We start from the raw sequence: 19,827 nt of genomic DNA, 5'->3' as shown, positions 1-19,827 counted from the left end.
GATTTCACTCTTGTGACCTCAGAGTGGTATTTAGAATCACATAAACATCTTTAAAATGTAAATCATAACAATTAGTAATAAATTCCAATTCTCTGATATAATTCTGTGGGTCAACAGAGAAGCTACCTAATTTATGGGTAATTTGAGATAAGTCAGAAAGGGAGAAAGGCACATGTATATTAACAAGTCCCTCGGGGCCAGCTTGCTCCCAAAGTGGTAGCAGAGATTGAGGAAAAGATTTCTGAGCAGAGGGCCATTGGGCAGCCATTCATCCGGCAGACACCAAAGCAGCTGCCAGTTACCCTGGAATGAGGAAACACTGGCAGATGGCATCTCACTGTGTGCCTTGCAGTGATGAAATTGCTGTCCGCAGCACAATGAACCATCATGTGGTCCACAACAGGGTGGATGTTGCTGATCACAAGAGGAGCCACAAGGGGGTGGCCATTGACCGTGAGATCCATCCCAAGATGGCGGCGCCCTTTCACGTGGCAGAGGGCCGCAACATGGCAACCGTCCCCGGCACAAGCTGGAACAGTCACGCGGCTTGCCGGAAGGAAACAGCGACCGAGACCTAGTACAGTAGGCTGCAGGTGAGAATGCTGTAGGGGATAGAGAATTTTCAGGAGAACAGGAGGTCGGAGACTGCGAGGAAGCACTAACAGAGGGATTGGAGCTGCTGGGAGAGTTATGGGCTCTGGGAGAGGGAGGGGAAACGATTGCACAATGGGAGGTAACAGCGATTTTGGGGGTAGGCAGGCGGCAGCCGATAAAAAACCAGGGGTACTTCATCAAGCGGATCATGTTGGCAGGAGGGGAGAGTTTGCAACGCAGCAGAGTTAGTTAAAAGTACCTGGGTGGGAGTACAAGATTTAATGAGAGACGAGCATGTTCTCAGAACAAGGAAGGCTTGTACATAAGAGATCTCTGTTAACTTGTTGCCAGCCTGGCAGAAATCATACAGATTTTTGGGAATACAGGGGTCAAATGTCCCCTCTCTGGGCCAAGGGTTGCCGATAAGTGGGTAGGTTGGCCAAACCTCCTGGCAGTAAAAAGTTAATCATTTAGTTTTTATGGTGTTTTTAATCTTAAGAGTACATAGATTGGAAATTAGGCATTGTAAAGACGTCTTTTGGGAATTAGAAAAAATGTTTCCCATGACTAATTCAGGCAAGAAAGGAGCTGTGGTCCGGAGGGTGAGCCGTCACTCGTCCTGTGGCACCAAATGGTGGTTAGGGTCCCAAAACTCATATATTCCAGTTGTCACTGAGAGATTTATGAGTGGAGTCCACGTGGGGTCAGTAACAGTTCTGCCCGTGAGAGTGTGAAGCTCTGAGGGACGTGAGGGTCTTACAGTGTGGGCAGTCCAGAAAATCCTGCCTTGGGCTATCTGAACCCAAAGGACGTGAGAGATTTTTGAGGGTGGATGCAGGTTGCCCAGAAAGACCCTGCCCTGGGCTATCTTAAGGAGGTGAGAGCATCACAAACCCACATGAAGGGGAAGAAAACTCGCCTGGGGCTGAGCCCAGCACCAAGAATTCTCTGGAGTTTGCTTACCTGAGATTAATCGGTCCAGTGTTGTGTGCGAGCAGTTGGCGACAAGTCAAGCAGGACCCGGGAGAGGAAAAGCGGAGAGGTAATCTAGGATGTAATCTGGTTTGTGAATTGGCTGGGGACTCAACTGGGAACTGGGTGTGTCCCAGGAGTCAATTGCCTGCTGATCTGAGTCATGGCACCAAATGATAAGACTATATCCAAAAGATGAGAAGTATAAAACAAAAGAGGCCTTTATTCTGAGGACATGGAGAGAGAAAACCAAAACCCCCGACCACTGGGGTCCGGCTTTCTCTCTGGCAGACACGTGGCATGGGGGGTGTGTAAATAGCCTTGGTTTGGGGTGGAACCTAAAGGGGCATCAGAGATGCACGGATAGCCCATTGGTCTTGGTTTGGCACCATAGGTAAATTCCTAGAGGGTGGGGAAGATGGAGTCACAGGAAATTCCTAGGGGTGGAGGAGATAGGAGCTCCTTGGTTCCACCTTTAAGGGTTTACTGGCTATAGTGTCCTGTGTGGGCCAAAACCCTTTCAAAATCCATTCTAAAATTCAGTGGGAATCTCAGCCAAAACAAGCCTTAAAAAGAACAAAGTTGAAGATTTCACCTTTCTTAGTTTTAAAACTCACTACAAAGATGTAGTAATCAAATCAATGCACTGCAGACATAAAGATACATGTAGACCAATGGGATAGAATGGTTAGTCTAGAAATCATGATTTTCAGCCAGTATCCAAGACTGTTCAAAAGAGAGAGGACAACTTTAGAAAAAGTGGTATTGGGAAACTGGTTATCTCCATGTAATAAAATCGAACTGGGGCCCTTATTTTATTTTATTTTATTTTATTTTATTTTGGTCTTTTTGAGACAGGGTCTCTATGCAATTCAGGCTGGCCTTGAACTCACTTCGTAGCCCAGGTGGGTCTCGAACTCACAATGATCCTCCTGCCTCAGCCTTCCAAGTGCTGAGATTATAGGCATGAGCCACCAAGCCTAGCTAGGGGCCCTTATTTTATACATACACAAAAATTAACTCAAAATAGACTAAAGGCCTAAATGTATGACATAAAATCATAAAATTCTTAAGGCAACATAGGGAAAAAGATACAGTGGTGAATGCCTGTAATCCTAGCACTCCAGGAAGCAGAGGCAGGAGGATCCCAAGTTAAGCCCAGTCTGGGCAGTTTAATGACTTAGCAAGGCCCTGTCTCAAGAAGAAATGTTGAAAAGGGCTTAGGGCTTCAATGTGAAGGCCCTTGCTTCATTCCCCAGTACTGAAAAAAATAAAGGAAACATTTTAAGAAACTGGATTTGACAAATATTTCTTAGGGATGGCCAAAAAAAAAAGTAAATAACTTAGACTTCAACAAAATTAAAACTTTTATGCATCAAGGATTCTGGCATCTGAGTGAAAAGGCAGTCAACCCCCAGAAGAGGAGAAAATATTTGCGGGTCGTATATATGATAAAGGACTGCTACCCATAATATGTAAAGAACATTCACCATGCAACAATAATACAACCCAATCCAAAACGGGCCAAGGCTCAGAAGAACGTTTCCACAGATACACAAACCGCCAGGAGACCCAAGAGACAATGCCAACATCAGCACCCTTGGGCTCGTAGCAATATAAATAGACAATGCCATGTCCTGCCAGGTCAGGCAGCTGCCACCAAAGTGCACAGCAAGCACACGTGTTGGTGAGGATGTGGAGAAAGTGGAGTTCTCAGGCTTCGCTGGAGGGAACAGACAATGGTGCAGGTGCTAGGGAGAACAGTACGGTGATTCTTCAAGAAATGAAATATGGGATTATGATCCAGGATTTCGCTCTGGGAATGTACTTCATTGAGGTCAAAGCAGGGCTTCAGATAAACATGTGTTGTCATGGTTTATGTCGGTGGCCCCCAAGCCTCATGCATTTGCATTATGCACTTGTGATTGGTTCATTGTCTAGCGCTTGGATTGATGGTGTCAGTGCTACACACAGCTAAGGGTGGAGCCAGCATACAATGTAATGGCAGGAAGAAGGCGTGTCTCACTCTTTTGCCTGTTTCCTCCTTGCTGTTTGCAGCCACCATGAACTGCAGCCCAGCCATGCCACCCTGCCTTGGAGCCAACTGAGTATGGACTGAAACCTTCAAAAACTGTAAGAAATAAACCTTTCCTTTCCCAACTTTGGGCTTCAGCTATTTTGTCTCAGCAAGGAGTAAAAAGTAACTAAGACATGTGTGCACCTGTGTTAATGCCCTTAGGAGCACTGTTCACAGTACCAAAGGGCTGAGGCCAAGTACCCCCTGATGGATGGGCAAACAAAATTTGGTGTACAAGTACAGTGGAAAGGAAGGAGATTCTGATATGTGCTATGACTTGGATTTTTTTTTTTTTTTTTTTTGAGTCTCACTATGTATTTTAGGTTTGAATGAAAGTCTAGGATGACTTTGGATTTGTGATCTTCCTGTTTCAGCTTCCGGAGCACTGAAACTATACGAGTGTGCCATGATGCCTGACTGCTTGGCTGAATCTTGAAGGCATTATGCTAATAATGTAAGCCAGTCACAGAAAGACAAATACCTTATGATTTTACTTATATGCTACATTTCAAATAGTTGAATTCCTAGAAAGAATGGTGGTTGCTGGGGCTGGGAGTGAGGGGGGCTGGATGTTATTATTTGTTATTTTTTCATTTTTTGAGACTATTTAGTTTAGGCTGGTCTTGAAGTCACTATACCCCTGGCCAGCCTCAAACTCACAGCAATCCTCCTGCCTCAGCCTGCAGAGTGCTGGGGTTAAAGATGTACACCACCATACCTGGCTCTCCCTAGTCGTTTCTTGTTTCATTTTCCTTGTCCTGGGATCTTTGGTTGTCAGTTTTGTACCGAGGCTGACCCCGAGTGGAGAATGACCCCGAGTGGAGAACAGTGCCCTTAACGCAGCCCCTATGGCTGCCTTTGATTGTGAGAGGGCTTTTTCTTTGCCTCTGTGATGAGTGATGGAGGCCTGCAGGGGGCAGTGCATGGCCAGCGCTTCCTTGCAAGGGACTGGCTTACAGGCGGGTGGGTTTTGCAAGAGATGTGTGCCTTCGGGGTGCAGGGCAAGCTTGGGGATTTCTGGGAGCATCCTCTGGGTTGAGAAAGCTTCTTTCCTGAGCCTTAAGAATCACATCTGAAACCTCCCAGCTTCAGAGCTGAGAGGGACCTAAGTGGCAATCTCTAATCCACCTTGTCACCAGTGCAAGAAGGAAGCAGTGTACCAGGGGTATCTTCTTCCTGGAGAAAAGGCCAGGGCTCAGCCTGGTCAATTGGCTTTTCCCAAGTATCACTGGTAAGAGGTGACTGAATAATTTAGCTTCTTTGGTTTGAAGGCAGCAGAAAATGACCAGCTAGCACAAGCAAAGAAGAGGAGCGTGGATCCTGGTCTGCTTGTAAAACGGGTCCTGCTGGACAGTTCAAGAACTGAGTTAACAGCTTCTGACTTTTTCTGCCCTGGAAACAGCTCCATGAAGGAGCCTGGCCCCAGCTTGGCCAGACCCTGCACCACTTAGGTCTGAAATGCAGGTTCCCAGGAGAGCAGTTGTGTATGGACCTGGGGACTGCTCAGCTGGGGTCCGAGTCAGGGTCGCTGGCGCAGGTGTGGAGGAATTGCTGTTTTTCTCTGAAAATAAAACCTAGCTGGAAAATAATCAGCCTTGAAAACTAGCGATCAAAAATGCCAGCCCCAATCAGCCTGACCTGGCCTTACCTGCCACCACTGTTCTGCTCAGTGGCTGTTCTGTAAGGCAGAGCGTGTTTCCAGTCCTGTAACAGAGCTCAAATGTGTTCACAGCTGGTGTCACAGCCAGCTCTGTGGGCCCCCTGATGCCAGCCAGGGCCTTTGCTCTGTGGCTCCCAAAGCTCCCAGGTAACAGCAGGCTAATCCCAGCTCTGAGGTGTCAAGGAAACCCAAGGTGCGATTTGCATTTTAATGAGGAATCCAAAAGACCCAAGGTCTTTGGTCCTTAAAGATTGGTTTTCTTTGAGTCCAGTGTGGTAGCTGACAGGACACCAGGGATAAGGATGACCTACTGTCACCTCCAGAACATCCCATCACAAAGGAGTGTCACCCACTCATAAAGTTCACCAGTTTATCTTGCTTTCCTGTGTTCCCCTGGCTCCCTTCTCTCTCCCTCTCCAAGGATTTAGTAATATGTTGTCTAGACACTACTGCTGCTGTTTCTCCTCCATTAATCCATTTTAATTGGAAAGTTATCATAATGCAAACTCTCCTTGGTATTATTTGCAGCTCTGTGTTATTAGAACTTCCCCAACTTGCTTTCCTAGCAAATTAAACTTGCCATGGAAGCGGTGAGATCAGCTACTCACATTAAATCAGCCTGTGGTGGTTATTAACTGAGGCTGGGAGTGGGGGCTTCCTCAGCTGGGTGGGGCGCCATTGCCTGAGGTGTTAACAGTGGGGCCATTGTTTCTAGGGTGGGGATTTGGCCTCGGGGTTTTGTTCTCTTTTCTGCACATACACTGGAATTGGAGATGGGAAGAAAGGGAACAAAAAAAGCCTCCGGTGGGTGGTATCTGGTCTCTCACCCAAGACCCAGAGCAAAAGGGGATGATAAAAATGCATGCGGCCTGCTAGGTCACACAGCACATTCCATTAGCTTTGGAACCTGGCAAGTAGCATTATCATTCTTTATACATAGCTGGGAACGGAGGCTCTGTGAGGGTAGTACACTTGCCCAGGTTACCCAGGCAACGTTTCATAGAACAAGGACTCCAGGCCAGGTCAGCTGAGTTGAAAACCCTGCACCCTAGGGATGAAACTCCAACCCGAGTGAACTAATCCTTCTCTCAGACAGATCCTGGAAATGATTCAGTTGTGGTTGGCAGTGTAGAAAGCTGTTAATAAAGTAACCACGTTTCTTATTTGTAGATTATCCCCACCTCAGTGTCTAAGTTTTCCCAACCACCCAATTAATAGAACACCATGGCTGGCACTCCTGCTGCCCATCCAGCAGCTGTTCTCCCCTAACCCCTTGCTGGTGGAAACCTAATTATGTTAAAGCAGAAACGAGCCTGCTTTCAGAGCAAGATTCTGATTGGTTTAATCCAGTCACGAGATTGTTTCCCTCTGCCAGTGATTGGTCTAGAAGGCAAACACGTGACTCGATTCTGGCCAATAATGGAAAGACTACCAAAGCCTTCTGGGAAAATCTTCTCTCTGATCACAGGGTGGTGTGAGGAGGGAGTCTTGCTTCTTTTCCCTTCTGCTAGTACGGACAACATTTGTGGTGGTTTTAAAAATGTGTCCGCCAGTTCATTGCCCTTCCTGCTTTCCATATGGGGAGCTATTTCTCCTATCCTTGACTGTGAGCTAAACTTGATGACTCAGTTCTAATGGAGACAAGGGTACTGATGCGTGAAGATATATGATATTTGAGGACAAGCTTGAAAGGATGTTGATGCTTCAGTTTTGTCCTTAAATATGGCTCACTCTGGAGGGCCAGCCACCGTGGCACAAGCATGTCTTGGAGAGATGCGTGTGGCAGAAACCAAGGCCTCCCAACAGCCAGCCTGACTTGCCAGCTGGAGGGTACGAGCCTTGAGGACGTACCATCTCCAGTCCACGAGAGTTCAGATGCTGACAGTCCATCCTCGAGTTTTGACTCTCCCCTGAGAGACTTCAGTCAGAGCCATTACCTGGCAGCTCCAGAGTTTCTGCTGTGCAGCAACTGGCTAGGTCATAGCTGTTTACTGCCTTTTAAAACCAAGTTGGGGCCTTATTGTCACACAGTGATAGCTGATGAATACTTTAGTGTGAGGTGAGACTCTGATACTCTTTTGGTTTTTTGAGACAGGATCTCACTATTAGTATAGGCTGGCCTTGAACTCACAGCCATCTTCCCGTCTCAGCCTCTCCAGTGCTGGGATTATAGGCATGTGCCAACGTGCCCAGCAGCACTCTGATGCTTGTGGCCAGCTCTTTACTGAGGAGCCTTGAGGAGCACATGTTATTGTCAGCAGTAAGCACATGGTCTCCGCCCATCTTGGAGGGAGGGCTGGGAAATGCAGAGAGGCTCATGAAGGCTTTGGGAAGGGGAAAGTGGAACTTGAGTTGGTCATAAAGCATGGGTGAGATTTAGCTACTTGGCTGGAGAGAGGAAGGAGGGTGGGCCTGGCTAAGAGCTAAGTGTACATTTGTGTGTTGGATTTGATGATGGCTTTCTGGAGACAAAATGCCTCATCCAAGGGAGGGCTTAATCACAGAAAGTCAGTGCTGGGGTGGGCCTGGGTGCTCTTGTAACCTGGGGAGGCAATGGTCTGTGTGACAGTGGTTAATAGCTACTTGCTGAAACCCTGAGTTTCTGTTTCTCAGCAGTTAAGACTGCAGGTGGACTCAGAGAAGCTTCTGGGGAGTGCAGCCCCAAAGTAACTCCAGCTGTGCAAACCTCCCAGCCTGCACAGGTGCAGCATGCATTCCGCAGGACCAGGAACGGATGGGTTGGGGGCCGATATTACCCGACTGTCAGCCACACACTTTGTTTCTTCTTGAAACCACTCTTCTCTTTCTTGTGGCACAGGCACAGAAAAACCCTTAAGGCAGCAGGTATCGGGTGTCCTGCAAAGCTCACTGCTAGAGACTAGGGGTTCTTGGGGGCAACCCAAGCACATAGATCTGGGAGCAACATGTGTGATCCAGTTCTGGTGGGGCAGTGTCAGGAAGCAGCCTTTCCCATCAGCTCTCCAGGTGTCCTGAGCAACTCAGTATGTTTGAGACTTCGATGGTGATCCTGCTTGTCCGCTAGGGTGGCCAGGGACACTCTGGGCAGAGAGGGTGGCCTCTTTTGGGGAGATGAAGAAACCAAGGCACAGCCCTGAGGGCTACCAGGGTGACTATCGATTTCCAGGAGTGGAAGGGAATGGGTCTGAGCAAACTCAGACTCAAGAGGGTGCCAGCAATTGGGGAAGCAGAGACCTCCCACTGCATCCCTGGCTGTGGGCTCCCTGCTGTCTGTAGCCAGGAAAGCACTGTACAAACACTTCTCATGCCTGGGCCCCAGCTGGGGTGCTGGCCAGCTTCACCCTCAGTTCACGCTCACAGTTACTGGAGGACAGTGGTGGCGAACCAATGGCACACGTGCCATAGAGGGCTATTTGTACCATCGAAAGATCTACAAGTTTTGCCATCACTGCTCTAGAAGGTAGGCATTGCTGTTTCCCTCAGTTTACAGATGGGGAAACCGAGGCAGACAGCACCGTGGGATGGCCATTTCTAAGGGAGCTTCTGACTGAGGCCTTCATAGCACGGAGGCAAACAGTTCAGAGACAGCAGGGCCTTCGGAGTTTCTAGTGTGCAAGGTGGTGCTGGACACTTGTGTCTGGCTTGGGTTTGTTGGCTGCAGCCACTGCAGGGCTCATTACTGAGGCAGCAAACCAAATGAAATAGCTGCTTGGTTACAAATTAATAACAGATCTGTTTGTCACTAAGGCAGCATTGTTTAATAAAATTAGTTCAACTGAGCTAATTACCTTCATATACAATTCTCCCTTAAAATTACTTTGATAAATCTAAGCCAATTAGGCAGTAGAAGGCCTGGGGTGTAGGTTTGGCTCCGAGCTCCTGAGAAGTCCCTGCAGTAACACCTCCAGGTTGGGTGTTTGATGCCCAAAGCCCTTGAGTTGTGCCCTGGGGACCAGAGAGAGGCCCAGCAGGGAACGTGAAGGCCCTTTTGCTAGAATAACACAGCCCTGAACTCAGCCTTAGACTCTACCCTGGACCAGTGTGTTCTGGGGGCTCTCACACAGTTAGGGTCACCTACGTCTGCTTCTGTTTCCTTACCAGTGTTTGCCTTCCACAGGGTGCTGAGTCTACTGCGCCTTTTGGGTTACTTGGTTTATTTTTTCTGATTTTTTTTTTTTTTTTGTCTTTTTCATTTTTATCGGTACCGGGGATCGAACTCATGACCGCCTGCTTGCAAGGCAGGTGCTTATGCCGCTGAGCTAAACCCCCAGCCCCTACTTGGTTTATTTTTTAAACTTTGCTTTTTTTTCCTTTTTGAGACAGAGTCTCTCTGTGTAGTCCAGGTTGGGCTTGAACTCGTGGAGGTCCTCCTGCCTCAGCCTCCTAGGTGCTGGGGTTACAAGTGTGCAACCCCACACCCAGCTTACTTGGTGTGGTGTTTAAGCATTAGTCAATATCCTCTTCTGCCACCAGCCTCCCCAGCCAGCTCCCTGTCATCCCCCAGAGCTTGGTCCTGGAAATGTGACCCAGTCAGTGTGGTGGAATCACAACTGCAAGGTTGACTTTTAGAAACCTCTTCCTCCCTCTCTGCTTTATGGCCTTCTTTCAATGATTCTTAGGCAAAGCTGCCCTGGAATGGAAAGAAACCGCTCTGGGTGGGATCTCAGAGATTGGCAGCAGGGGCTGTGGAGGCACAAAGCTGTAGAGTGGTAGCATCTGGCCTGGACCTCCACCTCCTTCCTGCAGACCGACCAACCCCTGCCTTGTTCCCACTGGTTTCTCCAACCCCCTGTGGGCCTTCCCAGCCTGCGGGGTATCTCCACAGAGGCAGTTAGGGGAAGCTGTGTAAGCAGAAAAGCTCTGGCCAATCCCAGAGTCCTTTCCTGCACACTTGATAGGCACACCATCTGTAACCGCCCTGCAGACACCAGGAGAAGCCAGGTTGCTGGGCTGCTGCACAACTCCAGGGGGCACCATTCATGGACTGTGTTGACCCTAGCATTGTACAGTGTACATCCTCCCAACTGTACATTGTACCTTGGGGCTGAAGCCAGCCTGCAGCAAGAAGGGAGCACAACCCCCTTGGCCCTCAGTTTCCCCTGATCTCCTTATTCCCAGGGCCTGACCACCAGGGTGGCCCTGATCTCCTTATTCCCAGGCCTGGGAAGGAGCATGGGGAGGGCATGGCAGCACTCATGGCTGGAAAACTTGTGCAAATGGCTTCCTGGGCACCGACCCCCTCTTTGCTGCCTCCCCCCAAATCCCCTCTAAAGCCCCTTTTGAAGGGGACCTCAGAGCTCTAATGAGTTGAGAGCTTTTATGGGAGCCTAGGCAAACCAATTAGGTTTGCTTAAAAATATTGTATTCATTAGCATGAAAATAAAGCTGAACTTTTTAGAGATAATTGCACCTTTTAAAATGTGGTAGTCTTTGTCTAGGCTTGGCTCATAAATATGCATGCAGCACAGCCCTTCTGGAACCCCTGCTCACAATCACAGGGGGCACAAATGCATCCAGGGCGTTAATATTCTGACAAGAGCGGAGCCTCTTGGGCAGGCTGTGCCACTAGCAGGAGCCTCCAGTGGCTTCCCTGTAATCCCCAGCTGCAGCCCGCACTGCTTCCCGCTCCCTGGTAACCAGGCTTCATTGCTGGGCTCCCTCGCTGTCCTTTGTGTGGGGGAGGTGACCTGCTTAAGATGTGGGGAAGGGTGGCATGGAGGTTGGGCTCAATTTACAGCTGGGGAAATGGGAACTCGAGGGGCTAAGTGGGTCGCCAAGGTCACCCTGGATGGGGGGCGGGACTGTAATGATGCCAGGTTTGCCAAGGCAGACGGATGCCCCTTGTCTGGAGACAGGGGGTGGTGCATTGGCACCTGGGTGGAAAGGGAAGCCTGCTGGCACTATTAGCTGGGTGGCTGGGGGGAGGCTGATGTCTCTGGGGCCACCCACTCCACTTCCTCAGCTGTCCCCTCAAAGCACCCCGATAAACATGCCATCTAAGTTACAGCAGTAAGTCTGCTCATCAGTGCAACTCCACGTCTTGGGCTCACCTTTCCCAGACAAGAGTGCTCCTTAATGTTTTTTTTCATGCCAAGGGTTGAACCCAGAACTTTCCCACTGAGCTTATTCCCAGTCCTTTTTTTGGAGCCAGGGTCCCACTAAGTTACCCAGGCTGGGCTTGAATTTAGTGATCCTCCTCCCTCAGCCTCCCAGAGTACAAGGATTTTACCTCTGCACTCCTGTGCCTGGCTGTTCCTCAGCATCTTTAGGTAGAAATTCCTTTGCCGCCTCTGGTCCTTGTCTGTTTAGCTTCTTGTATCCTTCCAGGTCCCTTACTTCCTCCAAGGGCCACAGCTTTATAAGATTAATATCCCGCTTGGCAGTGGGGTTCCAGCACTGGCCCCAGGGAAAGCCACCAGCTCAGTGACATCACATCTCAATCTCAGTAAACATTTTCCAAATCCTTACCCTCCGTCCAGGACTTGCACCATGCCTGATAGAGTGAGAGAGACCCAAGGCCAGGTGGCAGCTGCCTGAGCTCTCCATCATTGTCCCTAAGAGAGGGACAAGCTGGGGGCACAGGAAGAGGGAAAGGTTGGCTGTGGCTGGACTGGCCACCTCCCAAGGGTTGTACAGGATACGGGGGACAGTTTTCTGTGTGCTATTTTGTCTCCCCACTGAGACTCCGTGCTCCACCCCTAAGTCCTCAGCCCTGAAGCCCCACCCAGGAACCTCCGGGCCACCATTGCAGGACCTGCTGGGAGCTTCTAAGTTACCTCTTCTTCCAATCAGGAAACCACCCAAATGTCCAGCTCTGCCTCTGGGTGGAGACCCGCACTGCATTTACTGGTATCATGTCCATGTTTGTTTAGAGGCCTGTTTGATGGAATAGCCCACAAGCCACACGGGTGAAGTACAATTTTGGTGGATGCTGACTGGGCACGGATGGAGGATGGGCACGCTGCCATTCACGCCCATCAGCAGTCCTCGGGACACATCGGTAACCACCACCTCTGCTGAACAGCTAGGGAGACCACAGCGCGAAGAACACAGCTTTCCCTTAGGTCTCTGCGGCTGGGGTTTCATCCCTGATTGCCTGTGTCAAGTTGGGGTCTGAGCAGATGAGACCTAGCAGGAAGGGGCCTGGACCCAGAGCTGGAAGTGGGCTTCCACTGAGGCCTGTCAGTGAGCTCAGGGGTGCATTGTCCTGACTGATGTGATCACCTTTGCATTTCCTGTGGAGACAGCTGACTTCTGACCTTCCTCTTTGTTTTTTGTTTGTTTGTAGCCCTGGCTGCCTCAGCTTCCCTGGTGCTAGGATTTACAGGCATGTAACACCGCATCCAGCAAATCCTCTTATGCTATTAAGCATTGTGTGCTGGCATTGAAGAGAGGGATGAGCAAGTGTGAACATGTCCATGGTCTAGGCGCTGGCTGGGTAGCAGGGGCTGGATGGCCATTAGTGAGAGCGGTGGGTTGTCTGGGCGGTGTCGGGCCAGGGTTGTCTCAAGACAAGTTGTAGTGACACCCTGCCCCATGGTGTGCTGACAGGCAATAAATGGCATCGGGCAGCTGGTTCCAGGATTTGTGTGGCAGGGGGAAGAGGAAGGGGAGAGTGCCGATTTGTGTTGCTGTGGCCCCGTGAAGTTAGGACACTGTCCCCAGCAAGGACCATGCTGGAGCGCTTTCACTAACACTGACTGGTGGCCTCCGTGCAGCCTGGCTGTGGGGAGAGGCACCCGCATGTTTTATGTCTTAGTTAACCAGTTGGCAGCACAAACCAACCCCAAGGATGTCAGATCAAATGGCCGAGAGAGAAAGGACTGAGACCAACACAATCCACATTTGCTGAGCACCTACTGTGTGCTGAGATTCTTCACAGCATTCATGTGCTCACCTTCCAGGCAGATAGCACGATGTCCCCTGACCCCTTCTGGCTTCCTGCAGCACCATTTGAGTCCCCTTCACAGATGATAGAAGCAGCTGGGCTCACAGGCAGGGGACTGATTTGCCCCCAGGCTCCAAGGATCCTGGGTGGCAGAGATAGGACAGTGCTGCAGACTTGTTTCCAAATTGGGGAGTCTTCCTGGCCCCTCGAAGCTGCGTCTTCTTCCAAAAGGAGCTAAAAGCTCAGCCTGGAGAGGAGAGGGAAGGCTCGTTCTTGGCCAAGTTTCATTTAATTTTCCATCAGTAGGTGTCAACTGTGAACCAGTCAGAAATGCTAAAATAACAGCTTAAAAACATAGGCACCGGAATGGAAATGTAATTTTAGCGAGGCCTGCCAGCCCCTCCTGAAGCCAAGCGCGGCTTGCTGAGTGAGTGTCTGTTACAGGCTTGTAGCACTCAGGGACCAAGCTCGCAGGAGCTGCCTGCAATGTGCAAGTTAGCGACTCGGGCTGCAAAAGGAGGGGGAAGGAAAGAAGTCCACAGGCAGAACATTGAAAATAAAAGGAAAGGGGGGAAAAAAGGTACCTAGCATTCCTGTCTCCTAATGCCCGGGACATAGCTTATTAGACCAAAAGACTTTCCTGCGAGAAACAATAACTCTGAGACCGCCTCTAGATGGGGGCCAGGCCAGATCTAGCGAGCTCTCATCAGGGCCTTCCCTGGTCACTGAGCGAGTTGGCCCCGACTCTTTTTTTTTTTTTCTTAAAAGAATAATTTATTTTTTTATTCAGAGGAGGCTACATTGCTCAAACTGGCCTCAGACTTGAGATCCTTTCCCTCCCCCTTCAAAGTAGCTAGAAGTGAAGGCCTGGATCAACCAAGGAATCTTTCAGTGTCACCTCTTGGGGCTCCCTTTAGCCTGGAGCTGGGGAACAGAACCACACTGATCACAAGAGGGGACCTTGAAAAACCTAGAGATCTGTGTTCTTGCTATACTGTTACCAGTTATCGGCTGAAGTGCCAGGCATGGTGGCGCTTGACGTTGATCCCAGCACTCAGGAGGCTGAGGCAGGAGGATTGCAGTGAGTTCAAGGACAGCCTCAACGGCAATAGTGGGACCCTGTCTCAAACAAAACAAAACACAAATAACTTCAGTTATGGCCTGATGTGTATCTCCCATTCATATGCCCACCCCCAGGGCCTTTCAACGTGACCTTTCATAGAAATAGGGTCATGGCAGATATAACCGGTGAAGGCAGGCTTTAGAATGGGCCCCAAATCCAGCATGCACACGGTCCCTGGGTACCATATCCAGTGCCACAGGAAAAAAAAAAGGGAGGAAAAGAAACTTGGACCCAAACACATACACACACACAACACACACATACAAACACACCCAGGGTGCACAAGGAGCTTCCCAGGGCTGAAGGAGAGGCCGGGGACAGCCCAGGGGGAGCCCACCAACAGCTTGCTGACAGATCTGTGACCCCTACAGGCCATATCGGGTTGGCCCCAACTCTTATTACCCATCCTGTGTGAAGTTCCAGTCCATCCCCACGGCTCCTGGGTGAGGATGGTGGCACTGGAGTCAGGACATAACACCCACATGATGAGTGGCTGTACCACTTCCCCACCAAATGTGCCACCATCCGATGGGACAGGTACTCCCTACCATCTGTGGGCCAAGCAGGTGGAGCATGATCATGAAGAAAGGGGTGCATGCCAGCCCAGGACATGGTGAAGGGTGTCCCTGTGTCAGGCACGGCTGGATCCAAGCAGTCACAGGGGCCACAGAGTCTCACTATGGGCTCCATCTGCCTCCTGTTCTATCTGCTGTGTCTGCTGCTGTCTTGTCTTTCCATTGTAAGGAGATAGAGCCTTCCTTCCCTGCTCTCTTCCTTCCCTCTCTCCTCCCCTTCTTCTGTAGGGACCAGCTGTCCATTTGCCTGGGACTGGTCTTGGTTTTCAAATGGAAAATCACACCTCCCAGGAGTCCCCTTGGTCTGGTTTTATTGTTTTGTGAGGTGTCTCTGTGTGTGTGTGTGTGTGTGTGTTGAGACAGGGTCTCACTTATTACGTAGTCCACACTGGTCTGGAACTTATAATAGTTCTCTTGCCTCAGCCTCTCAAGTGCTAGGATTACAGGAATGCGTCACCATGCCTGGCCTTTTTTGTTGTTGTTTTTTCTTTGGAGACAGGTTGGCCTTGAACTCCCCTTGGTCCTGGGCACACCATGCATTGGTCGCCTCTGCCCTTCCCTTCCTCCTCTCAGCTTGGCTTCTTCCTCAGGCCCATCCCATTTGCATCTGCCCCCCTCCCCACTGGCATTCTTCTTTCCTCTCCCCTTCCTTGTTTTTTTCCTTAGCATCTATCATCTACTGGCATTCTATTTTACGTCTTTATTTATTGTCTATTTCTCTCCACTGAAGCTGCACCAAACTGGGAAGATTTTACCTCTCTCCTCCCTGATGTGCCCCAGTGCCCATGACAGCACCAGCCATGATTAAACAATTACCTGGATGCCTGATCACCAAACTGGCACTGCTCAGAGCCTCACGTCCACCTGGGGAAATTGTTATCCTGCAAATTTTCCCTTGCGAGGTCTGGGGCAGGCCTGAAACACTGCCTGTTTCAAAACTCCAGGAGGAAAGTCCAGGTTTGGAGGTGGAATTTTGGAAGAGAAAGGGCAGGTGATACCATCCCAGTCTCGGTGAAGAGGGACGTTCTGCACTGGTGTGGCTGGGTGCACAAACAGCTGGCCCATCAGTCTGACTGACTGTGATGAAAGCCCAGGCTCAGACCTTCCCTGTTCGATGCCGGCTCTCAGAAGGGACCTCCTCTCTCCTCCTGCTTCTCTCGCTGTCTCTGCAGCTGGCTCAAACAAGCGGAAGACTTCTCTCCAGAGCCGACTCTGTTTGGCTTTGCACCTGCTGCCGGCAGCTGTCGCCAGCGTGCCCGTTAATGGCACAAACGGAGCCTCTAATGGTCAGGGCATAAGCCCTGGCTGGCAGCAGGGCTGGGGTGTGGGCTGCGCAGACAGATGGGAACTCTGCCAACTGCCGGGATCTGGGCAGCCCCATCAGCCAGCCAGACGGCCAGACAGCGGGTCAGCCTGCCAGATGACCACCTCGGCAGCCTGCACCCTCCCTGGCCGCTCTTGGGGCCACAGCCAGCATGGATGGGTTCTCAGAATCCCAGGAGCTGAGATGCAGGGAGGAACTGTTCATGTGGAAGAGGCTTGGACAGTGTGGCCAGTCTTGGGGTAAAAACGTGGGCCTGGATGGGACTGATGGGGAAGACCAGGCAGGCTGTGGCTTTTTTCCTGAAGACACTGACCAACTTCCATGGTGTTTGAGACTGAAACCAGAGAGTTTTCCCATGGAATAACATATATATTCTTTTGGAAGTCATGGAGTATAAAAGCTTTCTGACCTAATGGATGAAAAATAAAATGACCTAAAACAGGTCCAACCTGTTATCTCTAAGAGCCTGTGAGAACCATAAAGGTTTGCATTTATATATGCCACCAAGTCTGGGGATCTCTAGCTTTCAAAATTATCATGATGCTCCCAGACCCAAAAGTTACTAACACAAAGCAGATGCTGGTGATAGCTGTGTTCGCTGGGAATATTCCACAGGGCAGGTACATTGTATCCCTGTGTCTCATAAGAGAGGGTCAGCTGTCACCCACACAGCCATCCATGTGTCCTTTCTCTAGCTGCTGTGTCCTGATTCTCCAGGCAGAAAGGACCCCATTCTGCCCCATCTTCATTTCTTGTGCTTCTAGTAGGGAGACCAGGTCCTCTACCCCAGTGCAGAATTGTGCTGTGGGGCTCAGGCTCAGACAATCAGAGCTTTTCTTTGGCCACATGGCCTAGTCCTAGGGTGATCCTGTGACCCAAAGAGAGCCAGTGATATCTGGGGGACAAGATCTTATGCCTGAAGGATGTAAAACTGAGAGGATGCAGGACCAGGAATTTCTTCCTTAGGCTGTGACCACCATGGGACAGCCTTTCGGAGAGAGGTGCCAGGGGGTGCTTAGCCAAGGTGAGTGTGGAGGTGGGAACCAGGGCCTGCCAAATGAGTTGGAACTGTGCTGTGTGTTCATTGCTTGGGACACAGTGTGTTAGCCATTAGGCAAGTATTATCCACACTCCCACCATCTGGAAAGAAGGAATGAAGACATCCAACTGGTACCTACAGGGCCCCTTAGATCTGGCCGGCTTGGGAGGCAGAGGATGGGATGGTAACAGTTTCCAGTTGGATGGTAGAGGGAGCAGTGGATCCCTACCCAAGAGCACCCATGGGGAAGAGCCGATGCGAAGGGAAAGCAGTGACTCAGTTTGTGCATCACCCAGGTGAAAATGAGTCTGGAATTCTAGAGAGGGGATTGGAGGTTACTTTGGATACAAAACCAAACCAACCAATCCACTCACAAACAAATGAATCAAACAGCCAATAACTAACTGACTCCAATATCACCATCCTCCTCAGTGACAAATCAACCACCTTGCAGGGGGCTTTGGCAAGAACCCAAATGGAGTGGCTAACATCACCCAGATGACTCGGCTGTAGAGGACTAGATCTGTGTCCTTGTGCAAGAGTGTTTGGGTCCCTAGGTTAGACCTGAGTTGGTTTATTTCTCGGGCCATGGCCCCCATTATTATAAAGCAGAACTCTGAGAAAAACTTAGGCTTTCTCTTCCTCTGTAGAATCATCCCCACTCAGGCAAGCAACTTCATAGTAGAACTCCTCCACATCTCCTGTCTGGCCAGAGAGCTCCCCCTCTGTTACACTGAGTTGTGCCGCAAGGATAGTTCTTGCACAGATGGGGCTGCAGGACTGAGTTCTGGTCAAGTGACAACCCTACATGACATCTTGAATGACAGTTTATCCCTGCTCTTTTTTTTTTTTTAAATCTTTTTATCGGTACTGGTTACTTTTTATCAAACTCACGACCGCCTGCTTGCAAGGCAGGTGCTTATGCCACTAAGCTAAATCCCCAGCCCCATGACTGACAGTTTATTAATGGCATGACCATCCAGGAAAACTTCCCCTACACTCTGGGCCCACAGAAACTGGTATAATACTTATTGTTTTAAGCTGGTAAATTTTTGAGACGACTTGTTATGCAGCCATGGCTGACTAATACAACCTGGATGGGAGTTGCCAGGTCATGAAGTATGTCTGCATGATTGTGATCATGTGCACAATTTCGAGAATCAATATATATTTAAGTTTTGTAATGAAGCTGGTTACTTTTTGTCTGACCACTTCCCCAACTCAGGAGTGGAAAATGTTATACATCGAACTTTAAAATAGTGTCAGAGCAATTGAATGCTATATTGGAAAAAATTGTCTGGGAGAGTGGTCAGCATTTCTAGAGAATTCCTCAAGGATCATCCCAGACTCTTGAGTTCCAGAAGACTTCCCATGGTGGGCCAGCAAGAGCCTGGGACCCTGGTGGAAGCCCTTGTGACCTGTCCTAAGCAGCTGACAGCTTCACCATTGCATTTGGCCTGGCCATGGAGGAGCTGAGTCTGTGGACTGCAAAGGTGCAAATGTGTTTCCTGTTATCTTCCCAACCTTTGCCTGTAACTAGATCCCCAAAGTGTCCCTGCTTGCTCTGATCTTTGTTAAGGAAATGAGCTGCCGGCCTTGAATGTCTGCTTGAAGCACTTCAGCCATCTCCAGGTACACTGGCCACTTTGATGTCCTGGCCACTAGATATGGAGCCGTGCTGCCCAGGGATTTTTCCATTCAAATTTGTCCTCATGTTAGGGGTTTTATTCACAGAGCTCAACAGAGTCCCTATTAGGGCAGGAAAGACAAGAGCAACTGATTCCCAAGTAACAGCAATCGTATACTCCCTCTGTGATACTCCTAATGATCTTAGGATTGGGTAGCACTTTATTACCCCAGGGCTAGATGTGGCAGGGCCAAGATTCCTGAGAGGTGACCTCCTGAAGTCATCCAGCCTGAGAGTAAGAGCTGGTGTTACACCCCAGGACTCCTGACCGCCAATGCTCTCTGCACTGTACCTCTGAAGCCAGAAGACTTGAAGTTTGCCGAATCTGGGTCCCAGCCTAGTACAGCTTCTTGCCAGCAGTGTGACCTTGGACCCAGGCTTTATCTTGACAGAGATTCAGTTTCTGTCTCCAAAGACCAGAGGGGCAGAGAGAATCTGAAATAAAAGCAAGAAATACAAGAGGTTTGGAGAACTGGAGACAAGAAGCAGGTGCTTGAATAATCACTGTAGAAGCAGGGAGGGGATGGGTCTGCAGGTCTCAGAAGACACACAGTATAGTGTGGACTTTACCCTCGGGCAGTGAGGAGCCATGGAGTGCCAGAGAAACGGGGAGGGGCCAGGACTGAGACAGGAGCTCCACTTTCACTGCAGCATGGGAGCAGATAAAGGATAGGGCCAGCTCTGAGGGGTCCCACAGGTCCGCGAGTGTTGAAAAGTTGGGTTTCAGACTCTATGCCACCCCTGAGAAAGGTGCCAAGAATAACTAGCTACCTGCTGAGCTGATCAGTGGGTTAATGAGTTCATGAGCTCACAGCCGAATGGGAGGTGGCGTCAAGTGGAGGAAGTGGATCACTGGGAGTGTGGCCCGGCAGGGCGTGTCCTGTCCCCAGCTCATCTTTCTCTCTTGGC

The 19,827-nt window shown here is 49.9% G+C and overlaps 2 long non-coding RNA genes across 2 annotated transcripts; one reads left to right on the top strand and one right to left on the bottom strand.

Moving 5' to 3' along the window:
• The first annotated feature begins 356 nt into the window (after positions 1-356).
• LOC134475565 (uncharacterized) lies at positions 357-4,118 on the top strand. Its single transcript, XR_010046733.1, has 3 exons — positions 357-593; positions 3,625-3,699; positions 4,018-4,118. It is a non-coding gene; the product is annotated as an uncharacterized LOC134475565 (long non-coding RNA).
• Positions 4,119-13,144: 9,026 nt separating this feature from the next.
• On the bottom strand, positions 13,145-19,454 carry LOC134475564 (uncharacterized). Its single transcript, XR_010046732.1, has 3 exons — positions 19,211-19,454; positions 14,172-14,289; positions 13,145-13,417 (listed from the first exon to the last, which is right to left on the bottom strand). It is a non-coding gene; the product is annotated as an uncharacterized LOC134475564 (long non-coding RNA).
• Between the last annotated feature and the right edge of the window lie 373 nt (positions 19,455-19,827).

The sequence above is a fragment of the Cavia porcellus genome, unplaced genomic scaffold, assembly GCF_034190915.1.
Source record: "Cavia porcellus strain 051 isolate PalLab524CR breed Dunkin Hartley unplaced genomic scaffold, mCavPor4.1 scaffold_4, whole genome shotgun sequence".
NCBI lineage: Eukaryota > Metazoa > Chordata > Mammalia > Rodentia > Caviidae > Cavia > Cavia porcellus.
The sequence above is the reverse complement of the archived record's forward strand: the minus strand, read 5'-3'. Positions and strand labels throughout refer to the sequence as shown.